This window comes from Pleurodeles waltl, chromosome 5 (assembly GCF_031143425.1).
Source record: "Pleurodeles waltl isolate 20211129_DDA chromosome 5, aPleWal1.hap1.20221129, whole genome shotgun sequence".
NCBI lineage: Eukaryota > Metazoa > Chordata > Amphibia > Caudata > Salamandridae > Pleurodeles > Pleurodeles waltl.
Window position 1 is genome coordinate 1,152,315,192 of NC_090444.1, and position 26,051 is coordinate 1,152,341,242.

Sequence of the window (26,051 nt, forward strand, 5' to 3'; positions counted from 1 at the left end):
GCAGGCTAGACACAGGGACAATGGCTGCCTTCAGTGCTGAGGCCAGAGATTGCAGGGTTCGCTGAAGGGCAGCCTGACCAGAATGAATGCCCTCCAGGAATGCATTACCGTGTTGCAACTCCCTTTCTACACCCTGGATGGCATTCACAATGGTAGACTGCCCAACAGTGAGTGACCTGAGGAGGTCAATGGCCTCCTCACTGAGGGCAGCAGGGGTGACTGGGGCAGGGCCTGAGGTGCCTGGGGTGAAGGTGATGCCCACCCTCCTAGGTGAGCGGGCACGGAGCGAACGCTGAGGGGCTGCTGGAAGGGCGGTGCTAGTAGGGGAGGTGGCGGCGCACCTGCACTGCACTGTAGAAGTGCACTGCACTGTAGAAGTGGGGCGCACAGATGGTGCCGCCACCACAAGGGAGCTCCCATCGCGGATGAGTCCGTGTCGCTGGTTGGTGATCCGGTGCCCGACGTGAAGCTCCCCTCGCCCTCCGTCCCACTGGTGCATTCAGAGTCTGTGGTGTGGCCCTCCAAGGCCATGTGGGATGCAGCTCCCTCGTGCTCCGGTGCCACTGTAACTCCGCCTGATGATGCTGATGCACATAAGAACATGGAGAGCACAAAAATGGGGGGGGGAAGACAGAAGGAAGACAGGTTGAGTGCATGGCATACCGCGACAGTTGGCGGACAATACAGACACAGCAGCCCCCTGCACTACGCCGTGCTCCTGGCCTCTACAGATGCTATTCCTGGGATCTGGCCTACATGGCTATGGTGGACCTCTGCACACATGGATGCCACAGGGGCATCTATACCTGTACTTGGCACTCTACTGCGGCGGGGTAGGGAGCCACATGGCCTGCATTACGGAGGGGCCTAGTCTACCTATGTCTGCCTGGCCTAGGTACACCCACAGGACTCCTCCCCCACCCAGACCCCTCCACTGCACGCCAAGTCCACAGAATGATGTTGTACTCACCCCCTTGTGTCTGCTGTGATGCCCTCAAGCGCCCATCCAACTCAGGGTAGGCCACCGCCAGGATCCGGAACATCAGGAGGGTCATGGTGCGACGGGCACCCCTCCCACGTTGGGAGGCCATCCCCAGCTGAGCCTCCGCCGTCTTCTTGCTCCAGCGGCGAATGTCCTCCCATCGTTTACGGCAGTGGGTGCCCCGTCTGTGGTGGACCCCCAGGGTCCAGACGTCCTTGGCGATGGCACGCCAGATGTCCTTCTTCTGGTGGGCGCTGACCTACATGACATGCACAAGGGAAGAAGAGAAGTCATTAACAACCGCACCGTCAATGTGCGTGGCCCCATTCATTCACATGCATTAATGTTCCCTGAACTCTGCCCCCTTCCCTCTTCCAACCAGCCCTCTCCACCCAGGCCTAGCCCATACAACGTGCTCCCAGTGTACTTACCTGTTGGTCTGGAGGACCGTGGAGTAGCGTGTACTGGGGGAGGACCCCGTCTACCAGTTTCTCCAACTCCTGAGCAGTGAAGGCAGGGGCCCTTTCCCCAGACGCACCAGCCATCGTCGCTTCCAGACTGAGGTCACAGCAGCACTTGCAGTGTAGGTCCTCTCCTGTCGAAGATCAGGTATCTAGTGATAGAACAGATAGAAAATGGCGGTGACGTCCGCGGCGGTGACGTCCGTGGCGGTGCATATCATCACCGCCGGCACACTTCCTCATTGGCTCCTGGGACCCATAGGGTCCAATGTAAACCAATGCAGCATTGCGCCGCGGTCTACGACCGCCTACCGCGACAGTGTGCAACGCCAACGCAGTTACCCCACAATCCCATTGTCCCAGTTTAGAGGTCAGGCAGCCGCCATTTCAGGGGCCCACATGGCTCCATTTACTTCTGCGTCACACATAGCTAGGCCTACACTCAACACACATACAGGAAGGGTTTTGTGTTTGGTGTCGTGTTCTGTGTAACTGTGGGTACATACCTGGAAAAAAGTTGACTCGATCCTCGCTGTTGTCCTTCCTAGGCACCGTCAGCTTGGACAATTGAGAAGATGGCGGAATCCTCCGGTGTACCGACCGCTGGTGGACCTGTTGACAATGGAGGAGCGACCTTTAATCGTGACCTACAGGTTTGACCGTGCCACTATCCAGGAACTATGTACCCAGTTGGAGCCAGACCTGATGTCACCAATCCGCCATCCCACTGGAATTCCCCCTGACGTGCAGGTGCTGTCAGTGCTCCATTTCCTTGTAAGTGGGTCTTTTCAAACAACTGTGGCCATGGCATCAGGGATGTCCCAGCCTATGTTTTCCATCGTGCTGTCCAGAGTTTTGTCTGCCCTGCTGAAACACGTAAGGAGATACATCATATTCCCTGAGATGGAAGACTTGCCTACAGTGAAAGGTGACTTCTATGCCCTTGGACATATCCCCAACGTCATAGGTGCTATTGATGGGACCCATGTGGCTTTGGTCCCCCCCCACAGGAGTGAACAGGTGTACAGGAACTGGAAGAGTTATCATTCCATGAATGTACAGATGGTCTGTTTGGCAGACCAGTACATCTCGCAGGTAAATGCAATGTTCCCTGGCTCAGTGCATGACGCCTACATCCTGTGGAATAGCAGCATCCCTGATGTGATGGGTCAACTCCAGAGGCACCATGTGTGGCTATTAGGGGACTCTGGTTACCCCAACCTTTCCTGGCTATTGAGCCCAGTGAGGAATCTCAGGACAAGGGCAGAGAAACGCTACAATGAGGCCCATGGGCGGGCTAGGAGGGTGATCGAATGCACCTTCGGCCTCCTGAAGGCCAGGTTCAGGTGCCTCCATATGGCAGGTGGTTCCCTATTCTACTCACCGAAGAAGGTGTGCTAGATCATCATCGGCTGCTCGATGCTTCACAATCTTGCTTTGCGACGCCAGGTGCCTTTTCTGCAGGAGGATGGCCCAGATGACGGTGTTGTGCCAGCTGTGGTGCCTGTGGACAGTGAGGAGGAGGAAGCAGAGGAAGAAGACAACGACAACAGGGAGTCAGTCATACAGCAATATTTCCAGTGACACACAGGTGAGAACATATTCTTTTTTAACATGACATTCATTGTCACACGTCTTACTCTATCCAGTGTGTAATTGAATGGGATTATTTGGTAACTGAGTTGTTCCTTTCCATTACGGTTTCACAGGTGTGGTTACCAATGTGTGTCATCTGCATGCATCCTTCAAGGACTTGTGATGTGTGACATTGGTATGTTGCCTTAACAATAGAAAAGGCATTTTGACACTGTCATTGATCATACATTTTACTAAATCATAGACTGACTCCAGAATGTTTTGTGGTTCAAGGGTGTTTATTTAAGTGCTCAAAAATGGAGGGGGGTTGTAAAATGGTGATGGGGGATGGTGGAGGAATGTCCATGGCAGAGTCCAGTCTATTAGTCTCACAGATGCAGTGCCCATCTGGGCATAGGAAGTGGAGCTGGGGCAGGCAAAGTATGGACAGGGTAACAAAGTGGGACGGTGGGGGGACAATCAGGGTGGTGTAATTTCCTGGTGGGGGTCTTGCCATCTTGCTCTGTCCTGTTCCTGGATCTCAGGGACCGCTTGCGTGGTGGTTGTCCGTCTGCAGGGGGTGGGGTGCTGGTGTGGTGGTCCTGTGGCGGTGCCTCCTGTCCACTAGTGCCGGCGGAGGTGGTGGGCAGTTCATCGTCCATGCTAGTGTCAGGGGCCCCTTGGAGGGCCACGGTGTCCCTCAAGGTCTGCTGTATGTCCTTCAGCACCCCTACGATGGTGCCCAAGGCGGAGCTGATGGTCCTGAGCTCCTCCCTGGAGCCCAAATACTGTTCCTCCTGCAGGCGCTGGGTCTCCTGAAACTTGACCAGGACCGTCGCCATCTTCTCCTGGGAGTGGTGGTATGCTCCCATGATACCTCTATCCTCAGGGCCTTGTGGAGAGTGGGTTCCCTTGGCCTGTCCGCCCCCTGTCGCACAGCAGCCCTCCCAGTTCCCCTGTGTTCCTGTGCCTCCGTCCCCTGGACCGTGTGCCCACTACCACTGCCCCCAGGTCCCTGTTGTTGTTGGGGTGGTGGGTTATCCTGGGTTCCCTATAGTGGTGGACACACAGCTGATTGACCTGTCCTGGGTAGGGAGGTTTGGGCCCGCTGGGTGGGTGCTGTGCTGGTGTTACCAGAGGGTGGAAGGTCAGTTTGGGGCTGTGCCTGTGCAAGGGGAACCGACTGTCCCGAGGCCCACGATGGTCCGGGCTGGTCATCAGGCTCCAGTAGGGCAGAGCTGCTATCGTCACTGTGGGCCTCTTCTGTGGGTGGAGTGGAGATGTCTGGACCCTCCGGTGTGGTGACGGTCCTTCGTGATCCTGCAGGGGCATAAGAGCATGATTATTGCATGTGTGTGTGTCATGGTGTGCAATGGGTGGGTGAGCGTGTACCCCAGTGATAGCATTCGTGTGTGGGGGCTTGTGTGATGATGGTTAGGGGGTTGTTCTGGGTATGTGCAGTGAGCATGCTTTGGTGAGGGGTGACCATGCTTAGTTGTGTCATGCAGGGATTGTTGTTGGGATGTGTGGTTTGTGTTCTTAGTACATTAGTGTGGAGTTGGAGTGATAGGGGAGGGTGTGAGGGTGGGGGTGTGTGATAGCTTGCAGGTAGGGTGGGGGATCTGATAGTTAAGATTTGACCTACCAGTGTCCATTCCTCCACCGACTCCTCCGAGGCCCTCTGGATGCATGATGGTCAAGACTTGCTCCTCCCATGTTGTTAGTTGTGGGGGAGGAGGTGGGGGTCCGCCGCCAGTCCGCTGTACCGCGATGTTGTGCCTGGAGACCGCTGAACGCACCTTCCCCCGTAGGTCATTCCACCTCTTCCTGATGTCCTCCCGATTTCTTGGATGTTGTCCCACTGCATTGACCCTGTCGACTATTCTTCGCCGTAGCTCCATCTTCCTGGCTATGGAGGTGTGCTGCTCCTATGATCCAAATAGCTGTGGCTCTACCCGTAGGATTTCCTCCACCATGACCCTGAGCTCCTCCTCGGAAAATCGGGGGTGTCTTTGGCGTGCCATGGGGTGGTGTGTGTGATGTGGTGTCTGTTGTGATGAGTGTAGTGATGTGTAGTGGTGTGTGGTGTTTTGTGCGTGGATGTTGTGTGGGTGATGGTGTTGGGTGCCTCTGTGTGGTGGTATTGTCTATTCTGTGCTCTCTCTCTGTCCTTCTTCCTGTATTTTTGGTCGTAGGGGTTTGTGGGTGATGTGGGTGTGTGTTTTATATTGTGTTGGGTGTGTGGGAGTGGTGTGTGTATGTGTATCAGGTGTGTGTATTTCGAAATGTCCAATGTGGCGGTGTTTTGGAGATGTGTGTGTATTTTGAGCGCGGCGGTGTGTACTGCCAATGGAATACTGCGGTTGAAAGACTGCCGCGTGGATTCGTGTGTCGTAATACCATGGGCGTGTTTCTGTTGGCGTGGAGGTGGAGGTTTTGTTTTCGCCAGTTTAACACTGACCTTTGGTGTGGCGGAGTTGTGTGGGTGTCTGAGTTTCGGCGGATTCCGATATGTGGGTCATAATTGCTGTGGCGGGATTCCGCAGCCGCGGCGGTCTATTGGCGGTCTTCTGCACGGCGGTAAGCGGCTTTTACCACCAATGTTGTAATGACCCCCTGTGTCTTTTCACTCTAACTTCAATTAATCGTTTTATGGGAACTATGCACCTACGTGTGGCAAATGTTAGAGCTAGTGTACTGTAGATTAAGCAGCAGACTTTGTCCAATTTTGAATAGCGCAAAGCAGTGTAGGAGATTTAGGGTACTCTCTTCATGAGAGAACTGACTAACTTTTCCTTCCAGGCAACTCTATGTTAGTTTGCCCTCTTACTTATATGACTTTAATTGATTTAAACTTCATAATTTGCTAATGCATTCGTGAAAAGAGAAGAGGGACTTTCAGTCTATCATCTTCATCCATTAATCTGTTGTGCCATTCACATGTTTCTTCCACTCACTATATCATACAGCATGGAGTCCTTAGTCAGCCCACTTCAGCCATTGGCTAATGTCACTGTGAGTGATGGCATTCTGCTTTTTCAGAAGTGGCAGATCCACACACAAAGAGTCAGAGGCTACTATTGCATGTGTGCTTTTTGAGACCAAAAAATATTTTTGCTCTTACTCAATTGTTTCATTTTACATTGACAAGAACCTAAGAGCCCCCAGGGGGTGAAGTTTTATTAAAAGCCACAAGATAAAGCAAACATTAACAAAGCCAAAAGACAGGCAGTCAATGCCAGAGTCATTGGCTTTGCAAATGCTTGATTTTTTTGTTAGACTGATTTATTTCTGTTTATAAGCAAAATGTCATGCCACAGGTCTAGCTGACGTTGTGAGAGAACAACTGTGCTATCCATAAACAGCAACAACACCACACTGGGTGTATCTATATTTGGTGCACCAGCCCTGGAGTCACAGTTTTATTTTCATGCCATGGTAATATATCAGAAGATATTGAAATTTTGCATATCTTCTTTGTTGCTAGGATTTTTTGGTCTTGGACACCCTGGTGGACTAGTGGTTAAAGTATTTCACAAACTGGTTTTAGAGGGAACATACAATCAGGTTTATTTCAGGGGCCTGCACCCTCCGGGTATGCAGTTTACCTTTTTTGGTTTGTGTTGATCCTCTGTTTTGACAGCTGTTGTTTTCACTCTGGATATTTTAGAAATGTTTTGTTTTTTAGTATTTGAGTATTTTCAGTTTTTGCCAGTTTTCTTAATACAGGAGCATTTGCTAAGCAAACCGGATGATTATGAATTGAAAGTGAAGGTGATTCTTAATTTGTTTCAGTTAATTAAAACCGTTACAAAAGATAAAAAATAAATCATCAAAAACAGAAGACAATGATAAAAAGATGTCATGTTTCCACTTGGGAAATCTGGTACACTTTCTTAGTCAGTGCAACCGATTGCCTTGAGGACAATTTTCAGCTGCCAGTATCTCTAAAGTGACTAAGGGGGTCATTCTGACCCTGGCGGTAAAAACCGCCAGGGCCAACGACTGCGGGAGCACCGCCAACAGGCTGGCGGTGCTCCCTTGGGCATTCTGACCGCGGCGGTACAGCCGCGGTCAGAAACGGAAAACCGGCGGTGTACCGCCGGTTCTCCGCTGCCCTGGGGAATCCTCCATGGCGGCGCAGCTTGCTGCGCCACCATGGGGATTCCGAGCCCCATACTGCCATCCTGTTCCTGGTGGTTTTGGCCGCCAGGAAGAGGATGGCGGTATGGGGTGTCGTGGGGCCCCTGGGGGCCCCTGCAGTGCCCATGCCAATGGCATGGGCACTGCAGGGGCCCCCGTAACAAGGCCCCACAAAGATTTTCAGTGTCTGCCATGCAGACACTGAAAATCGCGACAGGTGCAGCTGCACCCGTCGCACCCCTTCCACTCCGCCGGCTCCATTCGGAGCCGGCATCCTCATGGAAGGGTGTTTCCCGCTGGGCTGGCGGGCGGCCTTCTGCCGCCCGCCAAGGTCAGAATGAGGGCCTAAGTGTGTAAATAATTGTTCAATTCCTTCAAATGATGAGCTAAAAAGGGTTCTTTTATGCTAGGCTCATTAATAAGGATCGGTCCCTTATTTCAAAGCATTAATCGAGGGTCAGTGGAGGCTTAATTGTCCTGTGCAAGAAGACTACAAAGATGATCCAGGGGGAAGAGACTAGAGCCAGATCCAAGGGGATCATTCATTAGATGTTGCTGAAACTTCAAACTGCCATAGTCTTTGAGATCTATTAAGAAATCCTTACATCAGTTTCCAGAGGATAGACTGAGGGTAGGATCACTGAATGGGTTGTTTGAGACTATAAGAAGGGTCGAGGTTGTATGATACATGCTAGCAATTTGACAAGTTTAACTGATAAATATAGGTGGTGCTTTGTTATACATCTCTTATTATGTATTCAAATAGTATGTGGTTTGAAGTCTTCTTTCATAGTTAACACTTCCACATACTGATAACCTGAGAATATGGTCTTCATTACATATGGCTTCTTAATTCTAATGCAGCTGGTAATTGGACACATCAGAATTATGAAACCTGGTTGCTTTTATCTATATATGTCAACTTCTAAAACAGCTGAAATCTCCACCTGAAAGTTCAGCCCAAAATGAGGTGTTACTGGGGAAAGGATACAGAATTGCTGATTTCATTATTAATTCCTCATTTCTTAGGTCAACTTCAGGGTCCAAATCATAATATGCCAGATTATCCCCACCTGTGGAGTTATCACTACGCCGTTCTCTGTAAATCCGGGGATTTGGAACTTCTGCTCAATTTACCAGGCTACTCATAATGAGAGTCGTAAAAGTGTTTAAGGGCTGGGTGTATCTTCTATCAAACTGCTGGGTTAGTAGGGGCATTACCTCCTATGGTCCATCCTTTGTCAGCTTTTCCTATTTGAAAAAACTGGACAATTGATTTTTGTTCATCCCCTCTACACTCCACCCCTCTCCCAAGGCTGCTAACACCAACATGGTGGCAGATGCTTTGAGGGAAAATACAGGGATGGCAGGCTTACATTGCAACACCCTAATGAAAGACATGTTGGCACTTTTATTTTCCAAAGGCAAACGTGAAATGTGGGTGTTCTGTCATTGAAAAAACATGTCCAAGATGCACTGGCCATTGGGGGTATTTTTGCTTGTTTCATCACATTAGATAGCAGTATGGTAGTCTTGGTGGGTGTAGTTAGGGAAAAGGTCAACAGGAATGTGTTTAAAGAGTAACACTACAAAAGAGGCCCACTCTGTTGCCATTCTCACTGATGGTAAGATTGCTACTGGTATTTTACTGATAGTGTAGGTGGGGGTTGTTCTGCAATTGGAAAGAGGTGAGGGATGTTTGAGTTGTTTGGAATGGACAACCATCACAAAATGTCCCCACATACCTTTAAAGGAGGCCCTTGACTGATATTAAATCTGTTAGAAGTTGGGTTGCCAATCTTATGTATGCCTAGAAGATTTTAGGAGGCACTCAGGGCACTTTCAAGGTATTAGTCCACCCTTTGCGTGGAACATTCTAGCAGCCCCTTCCATTATGTTTAGCCAGTCTATAGAGTTATGTCCAAATCAGAGGCTTCACGACTGACACTCTGTAGCAATGTGACGCATATGTGAGTACTTTATTGCCTAGCCTCAGGCAATAGCCAGTGTCTAAGTAGCTCTTGCTATAGGCCAGGCAGATTCATTGGTGTTATTTGAAAAACACTTGTCCACTCTTTTACATTTGTTTTGTTTTTGCAGAAGAAGACATAGAAGGCTGGAATATTTAGGACTGCTGTTGGCATATTAATTAGGGAACTGTCTTACTCAGCTTGAGCAGTGGAATACGCTCCTGATTCCATATTCCATTGTGGGATTTGGTCCTTCCTACTGGACAGAGGGTTCCTTGTCAGTTGGTATGGGGCTGCCTGGCTGTGAAGCACTGCTGTAAAAGTTTTCTTGAATTAAAGTATTGTCTTCAGCAAAACTGCCTCCTGGAGTCCTTTACCACAGGAACCCTGATAACCCCAGAACTATTTAGAAAGTAGAGACCAAAGGGAATCCAAGAATATGTGGGTTTCATGGATCACATCACTTTTATGTGCCAAGAACAACATGCAAACTATGGAAAAAAAAGAGATGGAGCTTGGCTACCTCCAAAATGTCTGGCTCCTAATAAAGCCCCGGTTACCCTTGCCACCCCTCACCATACTGTATAAATGCACCTGTGCTGTATGAAGACACTCCAAACGGGCCATGGTGGGAGCAGATATTGCCTTACCAAACTGGTCCCACAAGGTTGACTGAGAGCAGCTTTTGCCAATTAGAAAACCAGGGGTGGTTAGCCACCTAGGCCTGGGAATAGAACAACGCAGCTGTGGAGAAGGAACTAGGAGATGGCTCAGCTTTTGGGAGGCTTGGTGACCCTTATCTTGCAGCATTATGAACATGGAGGGAAGGCAAACATATTCTAGGGCCCTAAATTCATTAGACGGAATCAAAATCTGCCACAATATTGATGCTTGACTACATCAATACCCTCCTTACTCTTCCGGTTGACATAAGGATCAGGTATGTAAACTATACCCAGGGCCTTTGATTGTCCCAATGTGTCTCAAGCCTAGGAGGAATTCTTCAATGCCATATGCCTTTTGACAGATGGTCGGGCACTGTTGAAGGTTGAGATCATAAATGAACACATTTTGACAAATGGCCAGGCATCACTAGAGAATGAGCTCACCTTAGAACAAATTGAGGAGGTGATCTAAGGACTCACTCATAACAAGACGCCCATCGATAACAGTCTACCTAGTCTATAAAATGTATGAGAAAGGTGATCTCCCATGTAACTGAAGGTGTAAAAAGAGGTTGAATCCTTTGCAAAGAGTTTTAAATTACTATTATCGTTCTTCCAAAATCAGGAAGAGAGCCACTAAGCCACTACAGCATTCTATCCATAGACCCATCTTACTTATCCGGCGGGAAGAAAAAGTCCTCTACATGGTAATAGACATGTACCCCTCCCATGAATGCCTGTACTGTTGTCTGGATCCCTAATGCTGATTTTTGTTGTCATATACAAACACAGATCATGCATGTGTGCCATGACATAAGCCTGTATCAGGGATTGTGGTCTTGTTGGACCAGGAGGGGCACCCACAGCACTATCCTTACTGTTGTGGAGCCTACTGCCTTCATCAAGAGTTAAGCAGCACAAGCGTGGTGGTGGCAGCATACCGTGTAGTGAGCAGTAGGAGTGAGAAGGTCCTTTTTAAGGTATGTCACTGAAGTGAGGCCTACAGGCTCACTCATCTTCGTAAAAGTTCTGCTGTTGTGTGCTTAACTCACCCTTGGCCTACATCAGATAGATGTAAAGTGCTGCACAGCACAGGAGCGATGACTGGGCTGGATATATGTATGCCTGGAACAGGTACAATGCAGGGATAGAGCAGTGCTGACCACTACATGCACCGTTAGTTCATATACTGGATGTATGTATCCCTGTGAGGGATACATTACCTGAGAAATGTGTGTGCAGTGAAAACATGTGCTGGGTGTATGAGTGCTTGCAAAGCATACAATAATACATGAAGGGTGAAGTGTAGCACAGAATGCGGATGGTGAATGTGTGTGCTGGCAACATGTGAGTTTGCAAGGAGCACAACATGGCAGCACACAGAAAGGTTAAAGTACTGAACAGTGTGCGACGAGTGAAGGTGTGTGCTAAATGTATGTGTGTCTGTGAGGGCACCATGATGGAAGCAACAGTACTGGACAGTGTGTGTTCTCTGTCCACACACTGATTACAAGTATTCCTGCAATGGTACATTACATGGAAGACCCTGGTTCCATGTTGGAAACCCCAGGCCTGCCTGGTGAAGACATGAAGGCTATAGGATTCCTCCCAGAGAGATATGGGTATGACTGCATTCTTATGAGGCTGGTGGGACATACCAAAGAAAAAAGAGAGCAACACCCTGTCATGATATGTCAGTTTTGACCACTGACTCCATGTTGCACTTAGCCTAGCACTACACCGTCACATTAGTGACCACCAGTTCATTTTTCCTATTGACTTTATTTTAGCATTAACTACTGCCACGTTAAAAGCTGCAAGTAGTTTTCCACATTGTACTGTGCTCATGTTTTTATTCTTCGTGTTTTTTCACACCAAGGGCTTAGGCTGATAAGAATGTACTCAGACGACAGGGACGGTCTTGTTTTGAATTGGCACCTTGGGATTGCGGCCAAGTCCCGACGTGTTATTTTCAAAGCTGGCCTAAAGCAATCAGCATTTTTTGAATAAATAAACTTCTGCGTGAGAGGGATGTTCAATACTTTTTCTCTCTTGTTTGTTCAAGGTATAAGAGGCTGAGACTATATGGATCGGGACAGAGAGTGTTTGCAGATCTCAGGCACATCCAGGGCGACGAAGTGTGCCATTCTTCCCTGAGGATAATCGATCTCTCTCTCCTCAATCGATTCTGAGATCTGGCGGTCTGATGCTGAATAGGAGGGAGATGAAGTAGTAATGCCCTTTTCTCATGGTTATGCATAGTTTTTAATTCATTATTTGCTTTGCATTATAATATAGATACATATCAAAGCTGTGTATCTTGCAGTGGAGAATCATATGTACATTCTTTCATTTCATTGCTGTGACCATTTTTCAATGTGTGCTTTCAGCATGCTAATCTCCTTTTAGGAACCTTGCGTAGTGAAACAATAAATGTCTTCTTTGGACTAAGAAGCATATTCCAGAGATTTTTGCATGAGTGTTTCATCTCGGTCATTAGTGAAGCAAAACCCACCCCTTGTACTCTTCAATGGATGCTCTTTGATTTGGTAAGAGATCACAAGGAAGGGTCCTGGGTGCATCTTAAGAAGGAGATGGGACTGATAAGGGAATTATAAAGAGGAGGACATGGAACCCGGGATTAGCCTTATGATGTGCATATCACTGTGGCTGACATCCAGGTTTGAACTCTAGTCCCTCCCATGACCTGTGTTGTGGAAGTATCAGCTTCAGGGCCTCTCCTGTTGTGACATACAGGCTTTTAAGAGGAAGAGTGAGACGGCAAGGGTAGTCTTCAACAGAAGAAGAACACCAACATAAAGCTAGAAAGACCCAGACTCTAAATCAAATGTTGTGCCTGAAAATGGACTATAAGAATGGGAGACTGGAACCCTAAACGTTTTTCATCTATCAAGCACCCAGATGGGCTGTGTGAGGAGTGGGGGCTCTGGAAGCCTTCTGCCTGTGACCAGGACTGAGGTCCATCGCACACTAGTCTTCTTACTAGGTGAGAAGACATCACCCATAGAAACCATGTCCGCCTGCTGTGGAGACTGGAGCAGCAGGCCCTGCCTGTTTGCCAAAACCACTGTGCCCTGTGAGGAGGAAGAGAGTGTTGGAGACAGTGAGGTCCGGTAGAAATCCCTGCCAAGAGGACTTTTGGTGCGAGGTGTGAGGAGGTTGCTGTGCTCCAAGTGGGTCATTGTCTGTTTGCAGGAGCAGGCCAGGAAATGGCAGCTGCGAAATTAACCATGAACTGAGTGTAGTAGGAGAGTGTGAAGCCTGTACCACATTGTTGCAGTGACCCCAAATGCCGGTCGGGCCACCATGGAAGTAATTGCTGCAGAAAAAGCACCAAGCCCAGTGCGGGCCTTAGCGGTGACCCTATATGCCAGGAAGGGCCACAGTGGCATAGGTTGCTGTGCAGTGAAGAGGTTATCACTGCAACCCTGTATGCCAGGTGGAGATGCTGGTACCAGTTACTGAGAAGAACTGAATGTTGCAATCAGCAGGTCAAAACCAGCATCAAGACATGCAACAGACCTGTCCCATCGACTCAGGAGGATGCTGAGAGGACATTGCCACAACGCTGGGACCAGATCCTCACCCTCCATCTTTGGGGGGCACTGAACTTACTGTGCCAACAGAAGACCAGGAGCAAATCAGATCACTATTGGACTGGGTTACGCAGCTCAGGAAGAGCCTGCGCCTGATGGATGCAGCTGTACATCCTGCAGGCAGACTGATTAGATCGAGCAGGACTGGAGCATTGTGAATGCCTGTAGTCGAGACATCCGCTGAAATGCTGATGGGTTCCTCACTGTTGGAGTGGGTAAGACTTGTTACGGGCCTCTCAGGCCCCAGGGGACTTGCTGGGGAAAGTGCTGTGGCACCATAGACACTTTTAGCTGTTTTCCACGAGTCAGAGTGTACTCTTTAGTAAGTTCTAATAGTGAGCATTCCCTGGATGTGGCCACCAGTGAATGGGAAATAACCTGACCACATTACGAGGAGCAGGTGGGGTAGAGATTTGCCAGTGAAACGCTAAAGCCTCATCCTCAAGGGGATTGTGTTATTGCTTATGAATCTCATAGTACTTCTTTGAATGTGTAGCGTTAGAAATAAAATTTTTCTTTTTAACATAAAATACTTATTCAACTGGACATTCATTTGTTGGCATTGCTGTTCATCCTTTGAGTTTTGAGTCACGTTCACTAACCTGTATCTACACTTCCCCCAAAAGGGACGTCCACAGCTACCACTGGGAGTCAAGTGCACAAGGGGTACTTGGCCCAGTTGCTCAGGATCAATAGTCGGTTTGGCCCTAGGACATCAGCAGTAAAAGACCTCAACCACCATGGTTGGGCCCTGTAGCTCTTGTGTTGCCCATGTGCCTGACACTCATAACTTCAGATGTCGAAATGTTGGCCAAGTACTTGGTAAGCCACCATTGAAAAGGCATGCCAAGCCTGATCCAAGACTCACCAATGGGGTTCCTGCCTGGGTGAACATCTAGATGACCCTGAGGAAGCCAAGGCAGTTTCACTGGATGCAGAAAAGTAATTTGATTTCTTTGAGTGGGTGCTCCTCTTTTTAACCAGCAGCCTGAATTTCATGACTAAGGGGTGGTGGCCATGCAATGACCAAACTGTCTTTAAAGACGATGGCGGTTTCATGGCAGAAACATTTCCTATATGCTGAGTGACAAATCAGGGTTGCCCGACTCCTCTATTTTTATTTCCTTGCACTAGAATCTTAAGCAGGGGAAATGAGTAATCAGCAGGGGTCAAAGGGATGCATACTCCTGCTGGCCAGAGCAAACTTCTGCTTTATACAGATGACGCCATGCTACCCTTAAGTACCCAGGTAAGTCCATTCTTAACTTATTAGCTCTATAGATTATTTCTCCTTCTTCAAGTACATAATTAAGTGGGGTACAAGTGAAGTGCTACTGCTCACTAGGAATCAATATAGTTGTTTTTCAAATAGCAGTCCTCATATCTGAATTATATTACAGTACTGATAAGCAGGGACTAAATAATATGGTTATGGACAAAACGCAACCACTTATTGGGAACATTGAACATGACTTCTTATGGTGGTCATCCCTGCAGCTCTGTTAATAGGTGTGGGTGCAGTTGGACAAAATTATAGTAGCTGTAAGGTACACCTGTTTCCCAAGCATGCTGCCCTCCTAATTCCCTGCAGGGAAATAAGAGCTATGATCAAGGGATTACACATTTTTGTTAGTAGGGAGGAAAGTGAAACTTCACCCATCCAAAGTGCATGCTGCCACACATTAGATGACCTGAGGCTCTCCGATGCTCTCATACCACCTGGCACATCAATTCTCACAAATACTGCACCTGCCTCTGATTGCAGGGATCTTCCTATGTGCAGAGTCATAGAATAGACATACAGAAGCAATATCTCTGGATTTACTTACCTGTATAATAAAAGAAAGAGAGTGAACTCGCCCCTTTGCGTAACAGTTCTTGCCATGCTGGCCTCTTGTGAAACAGATACATATGACTGATAGTACACTGTCATATCCTCAACTGGGCCCCTGCATGGAACAATGCAGGGCTAGTGATTGTAGGCTCCACATTTAGGTGGCAAGCTAGGAAGTCACAGGGCACATGCACCAGGGACGACCTAATTCAAGGAGTCTCACTTAAATCATTTGAAGGCCTACATCAAGAAGTCCACACAGGGATGGAAATATCACTAAATGATGTATTGCAACAATGGGATGGGCCCCCTAGCAGTACCTATGTTGTAAAATATTTTTATCGTCATATAATATCTATGGAAAGCAATCCTATCTGGGAATGAATTACTTGAGATATAGAGAAAGCAGGTTATTCGCCTTCTGACTTGGGGCTCTGCCAACACTGGACCATACACCAAAGGAGCAAGTCCCACCACACGAGGTGAAATGCAGACTTGGGTCTAATTTAGATCTTGGTGGCCTGGCCACTTTTCTGTCGGTTTATCCGTCCACCTTTAGACAGTCCTCGTGCTCAATTTGGATGTTGACAGGTCTATGGACGATAGCCCATTCAAGTCCCGCTGTCTCCGCTAAAATTTGCTACCCTTGCAAACTGAGTCATAGACAAAAGCGGCTGTTGGAGGGAGTTCAGCCAATACTTTCACTGGGCCAATTATGATGTGCCTTCCCGACAGTGTAACTGTGGCGGGTAAACCTCCACACCTAAGTTGGGGGGTAACTAAGGAATGTGAGGTAGAAATGATCCTTTTTTTTCCACCTCCCTTTCTGTCATGAACCAGATTGTTTGAGTCCTTTCTTTGCTGCTGCTACTTGACCACGAAGCAAATCAACCCCGTCATTTCTGGAATCGAAGGTAAGCTTCTTTTAATGTGTTTTCTTTTGAATTGTCTGTTTACATTTGCTCTGGGCCCATGCATTTTTTAATTTCTCCAGCAAGCATTTTTTCACTAATGTGTAATGCATATGTGTGTAATATTGTTTAAGAAATTTAAAGAAATACACCTGTATTAATTTCTTTATCTATTTCAAATTTGCTGCAAGCTTCCATCATGATTATGGACCCTTACACAAAATTTGACTTAATGAACATTTATAATGTATTCATACAGGTCTGTTCTTTTTATTTGTTTCGTAAACCACCAAATTATAAACATAGGCATTTTTAGTGTAAGTGTCCATTATCATGATGAGTGCTTGCAACAAAATTGTAATATCCATTACATTTTTTCCTAATGTTTGGACTTTACAATTGTCATTTAAATACACTTTTGCATTTTCTGTTTTAAATGTGAGTAAGGATATGTACTTCACATTGTCATCATGCACATTTTTAATAATCAATGAAATGTAAATGAATAATAATGTTAGGACAAACTTTATAAAATTTAAAAAAATCATTTATAATTGAGATAATTCTCTCATAAACTGTTTTTCAATTTAAAAAAGTCAAAAAGGTTTCCCACAACAACATCATGTGGCGTTGTTGCCCATAACTTGCTTTCTAAAAATAGTCCAAAGGGTTACCTCCTCAGGAAGGGGCATCTATTGGGCACAGAGCAAGCATCTCAATGATTTTTCTTAGGAGGGGTGGGCTAAGGGTTGGTACGGGTTAAGGGCAGATAAGAAGTAAATTTTGAAGGAGGGGGGTAGAGGGTTGGTTTTTGGATGTAGAGGGAGCTGGAGTGGGTGATATGTTTGTGTCTGTATGTTTGGCAGTGGCATGTGGGTCTGGTGTTTGTTGTGTATGTTTGGATGTGTGTTTTATGGCTGTTTTTTGATATTATGGTGACTGTGTGTGTGTTTACTTTTGTTTGGTGCTGTTGTATTTGTAGGTTTGCTTTTGTGTGGGTGTGTTGGTTTTGAGGAGTGTGTTGTGGTGGTTGGTGTGGCTGTGGTGCTAGTGGGTGTTGTGGTTGGTGTGGTGGTGGTTGTGTTGGTTGAGGGTGGTTGGGGGTATGGTGGTGGTTGTGATGCTCGTTGGTGTTGTGGTGGTTATGGGTGTGGTGGTGGTTGTGGGTGTGGTGGTGGCTGTGGATGTGGTCCTTGTGGGTGAGGTGATGATTGTGGGTGGTGGTGGTTGTGGTGCTTGTGGGTGTGGTTGTGGTGCTTGTGGGGGGGATGGTGGTTGTGTTGACTGTGGGTGTGGGTGTGGAGATGGTTGTCGTGCTTTTGGGTGTGGTAGTGGGTATGGTGGTGATTGCGGCTGTGCAGGTTGTGGGTATGGGTTTTCTGCTTGTGGTACTTGTGGGTGTATTTTCAATAATGTATGTATGTTGTTTGTGTGTTTCTTTGTGTGTTTGTACTTACATGTGTGTAATTGTGCTGTTTGTGCATGTTGGAGTGAGTTGCTTCAAAGAGGTGAGTGTGCTTGAGAGTGGGGTGGGAGTTTGGATTTTGGTTGAGGAATGGACCTGAGGTGGGGCAGAATGTTGAGCTGGCTGGGAGGCTGGGGTGAGTGAGGAGGCTGCTATTTTGGCAAGTAATCCCTGCATGCCAGACACTGAACTGTGAATGGCACCCAGAAATGCAACCATTTGTTGGATTTGGAAGGTTAGCCCTGTGATGCCATTCACTATTGCAGCCATTCACTATCGCAGTCAGGCCTACAGAGATGCTGCGTAATAGATCAATAGCCTCCTCACTCATCTCAGCCAGGGTGACGGGTAGGGGGTGAGGTGCCTGTTGCAAAGGAGGCCCCAGCCCTTGTAAGGGGGGGTCCAGCCAACTGGGGGGATTAAGAGGGAGGGTGGAGATATGTCTCTGGATGGTGCACTAGGATTAGGTTGTTACAGTTCTGATAGGGTCCACCACCACTAGGGACTGGTCACTAGTGGAGGTCTCGAATGAAGATGACGATTTGGTGGTATCCATTCCAGTCCCCTCATGCCAGCCACTCTGCTTCTTTGACTTCAGGTAAATCCATGTCTTCAGAATTCTTAAAAACCTGCAATAAAGCCACAGCAAAATGTGATATTAAGAACCCTCTTCAAAACATAACTGGAACTTTTTCCTGCATTAAATGTAAATTAAGTTTTGGGGGCACAGATTGTACCCCCCTCAAGGGGAAGCTAGGTTTTAAAGATAAGAATATCCAAAGTCGCTTGATCAACACACGTTCAGTTAGAAAACATGCCCAAGAAGTCCATGAGTTGCTACTAAATTACCTATTGGACCTCTTGTTTATCACTGAATCATGATTAAAAGATTGGAGCAACCCTGATATTATAATTGCTCTCCCCTCTGGGTCCTCTATTAAGAGGAAAGATCACCCTGTCCAAAGAGTCAGATGCCTAGTGATTATTTTTAGGGAAGAGCTTCAGTGATTGTGATTTAGGCCCTCAGGATGGAGCTGAAAGCCTTGACTTTTGTTTTAAAGCCGTCCTTCTCAGTCATTTGCAGGCAGGTTGGTGTATCGACCTCCTGGCCAAGGAGGGTCTTTTCTGGCTTCCTTGGAGGAAGTTCTGTCCCCGCTAGTGCTCTACTCTACCAATTTAACAATGCTGGGAGACCTTCATTTTCACTTTGAATTTGCAGAGGAGAAAGAAGTTTGTAAACTTTTAAACATTTTAAATATTATAGGTCTCCAGCAATTAGTTACAGGCCCCCTACTCACACTGCTAACCACACATTGGATTGTATTTGTAGCGATAACCCTAATTTATTGTCAGAGGCTCCTATACCACTTAGTTGGTTGGATCATATCCTACTACCTTTCAAAATTTCTTTGCAATCTGGTTGCTTTTCTCCTTAGGGTGCAGCCTTAAATTCTCCCCCCCTACCTTAAGCTTTTAAGAGAGCCCAGCTTTCCCAGACTCCTATCAATATCTACCCCTACCCATGAAGGACATATTGCTAAGGATGTGGAAATTCTCAATTTGTGGATTTCACATTCAGTTAATACACTAGGGCCCGTATTTATACTTTTTGACGCTAAACTGCGCTAACGCAGTTTAGCGTCAAAAAGTTTAGCGCCGGCTAACGCCATTCTGAAGCGCCATGCGGGCGCCGTACTTATTGAATGACGTTAGCCGGCGCTTTAAATACACAGTCATGTGACTTCAATAACCAAACTCCAACTCCCATAATGCACAGTTCCATAGAAATAACTTCCTGAACTGGAACTGTGCATTATGGGAGTTGGAGTTTGGTTATTGAAGTCACATGACTGTGTATTTAAAAAGCACTGGCTCACTCACACCTGCTCTTACTTACCTGTGAACAAGGCATGCTGTTGCCGAAACCCGTCAGGATTTTTTGTCTTGCTGCTCAGAAATGCTATTAAATGCTTGGATTTTAACATGGACTGGTGCCTGGGCTTTTCGTTTTTTGGAGATATTTTCTGTGGGATGCTTCGCCCCAGTAACCCAGGCCACCCTGCAGGGTCTGTGGCCCCTTACAGAGCAGGAGTTGACAATGATAGTTTTATGGAAGGGGCCCGACCCCCTCTCCTTCATGCAAACAAGGCATTTATCCGAGAAATATATTGTGATGGAGGTGAGCAAGGGATAGGAGGGAGACAGTGTGCCTCTCCTCTTACTTTTCATGTATTCCTTGTATAGCTGTTATCATGCTGGGCAGCAACTGTAAAAGCAAGTGGACTATCAAGTAATGGATACCTAATGCACACAAGAACATTTCTATGGTGAACTGAAGTGCCTGTGACGCTATTGCAGCTATATGGAAATTAAGCGCTCCAGTTCAGGAAGTTATTTATATGGAACTGTGCATTATGGGAGTTGGAGTTTGGTTATTGAAGTCACATGACTGTGTATTTAAAAAGCACTGGCTCACTCACACCTGCTCTTACTTACCTGTGAACAAGGAATGCTGTTGCCGAAACGCGTCAGGATTTTTTGTCTTGCTGCTCAGAAATGCTATTAAATGCTTGGATTTTAACATGGACTGGTGCCTGGGCTTTTCGTTTTTTGGAGATATTTTCTGTGGGATGCTTCGCCCCAGTAACCCAGGCCGCCCTGCAGGGTCTGTGGCCCCTTACGGAGCAGGAGTTGACAAGGATATATATATATATATATATATATATATATATATATATATATATATAGTGCCCTAATCTCTCTGATTTCATAGTTTGGTATCAAGACCATTTATTATGCAGATGACACCCAGTTGATACCCTCTCTAGATAAAACAGAGCTGAAGTTTAAGAACAGTTTGACAGCTGTCATCCAGTGGAGGCAAGACAATCACCTAAAATGCAATACCGAAAAAACAGAGAATATGTTGTTGGGGAAAGAAAATGTTTTTGACCTAATCCAATGGTGACCAGAATCTGCTCCTACCCCTCCAGCCACGGTTGAGGTGGCTATGAATATGGATATAACATTTGACTCCCAAATGACTGTCTGGCCACAGGCCCTGGTAGTGGATGGTACCTATTTTAACCTGATAAAATCTCTTACGAATTTTGTTGATCTCTTGCCTTTAACAGCCAGAAAAGCAGTAGCCAATGTGCTTATTTCTGCCAAGCTGGAAGGTTGCAACAGCCTCATCCCAGCTCTTCAAAGCAAACTTTAGGAAAATTACAGATTGTCCAGCAACCCGCAGCCAGGTTGGTCCATGGACTACCTAGGAAGTCATCTGCTTCTGCAGCCTTAAAACTATTACATTGGCTCACTGTTCATTAGATAATCCTATTTAAAGTCTTGTTGATGACGTTTAGAGCTTTTAAAGGAATCGGACCAAAATTTTTAACTGGTAGGTTTACTCATTATACCACCAGTAGGACTCTCCGATCCTCTTCTTTAAACTTGCTTAAATCTATGAGATTCAGACTTTGGTCTAGAGGAGGCAAATCCTTCACAGTTTTAGGTATTAAGGCGTGGAATCATCTTCCCACCAAATTAAGATGTTTACACTCAGAACTTTATTTTAGGAAACAGCTAAAAGCCTGGATCTTTGGCATCTCTGATTAACTCAGCTACTCTCTTACTCTCTAAGCCTACTGACCACGCTTGCGTCACATTCATTTTTTTGCCGCTAAAATGCCAGGATGCTCCTTGCAGGGGTGACAGCTTGGGCTTTATAAATGCCTCATTACATTATATTACATTACATTACCCTGCATGCCATAGTATCCTTCGGTGTCTGATGTTTCACCACTCGAAACGATGTGGGCAGCTGCTTCCCCTCCTTCTTGGCCAATATCTCCTTCGCCTGCACTTAAAGATGCTGTAAAGACATATACAATAGTTTTATTGTATCTGTGTAAATATAACTGATCATGAAGTTTTTCCCAAACATTTTTATATTTAACCTGCATCAAGGCTTTCAAATTACATGTCGGGAACACCTTCAGAAACCATTTGGTCACATTTTTGTAATTTCTTATTATTGCTTCTAACTTATCTTTTATCATTTTTAAACTATTTTCAATTCTCTCCAGGAACAGTTTTACACTTCTGAGTGGTTTTGATTTGTTGTTTTGAATGGTGAACTTATGTTACAAAAATGTGATATAAAACACAATTCAGTGGCAGCAACATTCAAGAGAAAACACGTCTAATGTAATCTTAAAAACTTCAGTTCAATCAGTGTGCAAGTTGTCTTTGTACAAGATATGTACATCCAAAGTGTGTGTGTATCATTCACAGGAGCAACCCATGTTTCATTTGTACTTTGAAACAGCAGCATACAACTGCAAATGTCACAGCTTTGAAATGTCCAAATGAAGATGACATGGTGAAAGAACCTAAAACTGATTAAAACAAAATAAAAACATTTTTAAATTTCAAAATAGACACATTACTAATGACTAATTTTGAGGACACATTTTCTAAAAACACTCAAAGATAAACAAAGTAAATAAACACAGTAGTCAATGTATCAAAACTTAGATCAACAAACATCTAAGCCCTGGATTTTCCTTAACTTGTCCTTTCTAAAAAATGTCTAGCACAGACTTTTATACTCATTACATTGAAGGTTGGTTTACAATTTCATCTAATAATGTGTAAGTATATACTTACATTCATATGAAGAAGTTGTCAATAACATATTGACGTTAGTCTGTTCATTCCTCTTCGCCACTGTCATCTTCATTTGACATTTCAACCTCCTCACCCGGTGACTCATCAAGGTTTCCTTACTCTGCAATGCATGGCATATTCCATCGCAGGGCTATGTTATGTAACATGCAGCATGCCTTGGTGATTTTGCACACCTTATTGGGTAAGTAGAGGAGGGCTCCATCAGTCTTATCCAGACATCGAAATCAGGCCCTTAGGAGCCCAAAAGCCCACTCCACTGACCTTCATGTTGTTCCAAGGGCATCTTTGAAGCTGACTTCCCCTGGCATTGTTGGATTCCTGAGCGGTGCTAACAACCATGGTCAGTTAGGATAAGCTGTATCCTATATGAAAACATCAAAAACAGTTGCCAAAAAAATTAAAACAAATTCTGATCATTAAACTTGAAATGAACTAAAAATGTATTGACAGATTGTACTTACCAACAAGCCAGGCCCTTTCAGGTCCAAGCTGGGACAGTTGCAAGGGTATGGCGCTGTTCTTAGTACAAAGGAATAATGTGTTAATCCTGGAAAACGCATGCACACTCTTGTGATGTACAAATCTCGCAAGCACACAACTTGCACATTGAATGAATGGAAGTTTTTTCAATTGTGGTAGACTTGTTCTCTGTTGTGTGGTGCCTCAAAGCAATATGTGTGCCATCAATTGCTCCAACTACATGTGGTAGGCGCTCCAAAGCATACAAATCTCCCTTCACATTGGCAAAATCCTCATTTTGTGGAAATTAAGCTGTTGTCTCATCATTCAAGAGAGAACGTCTTGCAGCACACCACTGAAAGTTGATTGTGACATTCCACCAGATACTGCAACAGTGTATTGGAATGATCCTGTGGACACAAAAAGGTATACCATCATTATTTTCACCATTGGTGTTATTAGTGTGGGGTTACTATTGTGAGGCAGAAGATCTGGCTCCAGCTGATGACATAATCAATAATAGTTTACCTATTTAATCTGAATTTTTAGATTATATCCCGTTCTTGGTGGCAAGGAACTGTAAATGAAAATGTAGCCTAAAGTATTTGGATTATGCATGGGTTCTAGTGTATTTGAGAACTATAAAAAACAATTCTTTATTCCAATTTTATAAAATAATACTTTTTGATTTGTCGGTTTTGTTATTTTTTGTCATTTTTAAAAAATGTGAAAAGCATTACCTACTTGTAATTTATTTATGAATAAACTATCTTTTTAACTTTAGCTTTTTAAATTGTATGATGAAACAAAAAAATTAAGACATTGAGAAACGAAATACAACACTGATCTTTGATTTTGTAATGTGTGATTCAATTCAACAAAACAAAATAAAAAATAAGATAAAAAACAAGCAGAATAAAAAAAATCTATCAGAGTGAATGGAATTATTATTGAAGAGTCGAAATTGATTGAAATCCGATGTACAAAATACAACTGGCATCAAAAAGGTAAATATGTCCAGAAAATAGTCCACAGAGTGAATGCTAGTCACACACTGGAGGAAATTAGGTTCTGCTTCTCTTGCTGGTGGTGGTGGAGGTCTTGCCATCCCATCCTCTCCTGCTGGTCCAGCTGAACATCTCCTCCTGAGGAGGACTGGTAGATACACAGTTGCACTGACTGAGTTGGGTGCAGGTGTTTCCTCTTGTGACAGGGCCTCCCTTTCAGTGGCTGAGGCAGATATAGTAGACCCAGATGGTGTTGGATCACAGCATGGGGAAGATGTTGCTTTAAGAGCCCTGCACATATGGGTCAAAGAATCCTGTAGCACCCCAATCAGGGATCCCAAATACATCTGAACATTGTGCTCCCTCTGCAACCGCTTCATCTCCCGGGGCTCTGTAAGGACCTGGCCCATCATGTGTTGGGACTGATTGAGGGATCCCAGGACTTGGTAGACAGTGGTCTTTGTGGCAATGAACCCAGTGGCCTCACTTTGCTGGCCCACATTCCCTCCAACAAACCCTACCCCCACTACTCTGTGCCTTGACCCACACTGGTTCCTGGCTGAACTGGAGGTGGTCATCAGCCAGGACTGGGGGGCACACGATTGGTGTGATGTTCCTTTGGACACAGGAAGTGGAGGTATCCAGAGGCTGAGGTGTGGTAACAGCTGGAATGGTAGGGAGCTGTCTGCCTAAGCAGATCAGATGGACCACCCTGCTCCTCATCATCTGGACTTGCAGGAGTGAATTCCTCACTGAAGGCTGGTTCCTGATCTGGAGTGGAAGTATCATCAGTAGCATGGCAGATGGTTGTCCACATACTGTGGGTGTTAGACCTTTAATAAATTACCATTTTTTTTTTTAAAGTCTGGATTATACATCAAATGAGTTTGAAGCAAAAATATAAGCAGCCTTAAAGGAAAAAGAAAATTAATATAATCATTATACCTTTGAGTTGTATTATAATAAATTACAAAAAAGTTTAAATTACATGCAAAACGACTTTAAAAAAGCAAGTAGAATGATGCCCTGAAATGAAAAAATAGAAGGTATATATAATATATACCAAACATTCAAGAGAGTAGAGAGGGCAAATGTGAAATAAACTTTTCCAAGGCCTAGAAAGTTACAATTCTGAAACTTAGACAACTTAGAAGGATAAATAGCGTTAGTCATCATATACACCTTGCTAAGTATATTTATTAAAAACACAACTTAAATTCAGCATACTAAATAAATAGCATACAATAACATTTGTAAGTCAACAAACTTTGATTTGTGAAACATATAATATCAATTAAATAAAATAACAAGAAACTGACAACATACAAAATTATACAAAAACAAACCTAAATATAGCATAAAATAGAGATTGCGAAATACATAACACTTTGACATGTGCAAATATGAAAAAAAGAGATAATTACCAAACTAACACTGTAATATTATTTTAACAAAGCAAAAAAGGAATCATGGTAGTTGTAGTCATTTCAATTAAACGTTAACAGCACTCGCAACATTGTAAGTTAAACATGCCTAGCATAAATAAGCAGTGAAAATAAACAGACATTTACCATATAAAACAGTTATATGAAGTATGTAATTATGTGAAAAAGCCATACAACCACCATAATATCATGTGAAATTGAATGGAGATTGAAACCTGTAATCTTAAATAAATACAACAAAATACATTCAAACAAACAAAAAAGGCAAAAAAGAAAACAAAACTGAAGAAAAACACATATTGCAAAACATATTAACAATTAGTAAAACGAGAGAAACAACAACAATGCTACGAATTACCAAGAACAAAACCCAAAACAAAACTATGTATAAGTTTATATGTTTAAAGAAGGTGCAAAAAACATTAGCAGTAGCTCAATTAAAAGCAAAAATGACATTTAAGTTTAGTGACACATTCAAAAGTGAAACTTACTAGTCTCCACTCCTCCAGGGATTCCTATCATGCCTTGTAAGGAGCGCTGGGAGAACCACCACCAGTCCTCTGGTCCTCCAGGTGATGCTTGGCCCCTGCAGTCATTCCACCTCTTCCTAATTTCCTCCTGTGGACACAAGTTGCTTGCTACAGCATTCACTCTGTCAACTATTCTGGTCCACATTTGCCTTTTCTGAGCTATAGTTGTATTTTGTACTTGGGCTCCAAACAATTGTGGCTCTTCTCTAATAATTTCATCCACCATGACTGACAATTGTCTTTCAGTAAAATGGGGATTTCCCCTCTATGCCATTATCAAATAATAAACTTAAAT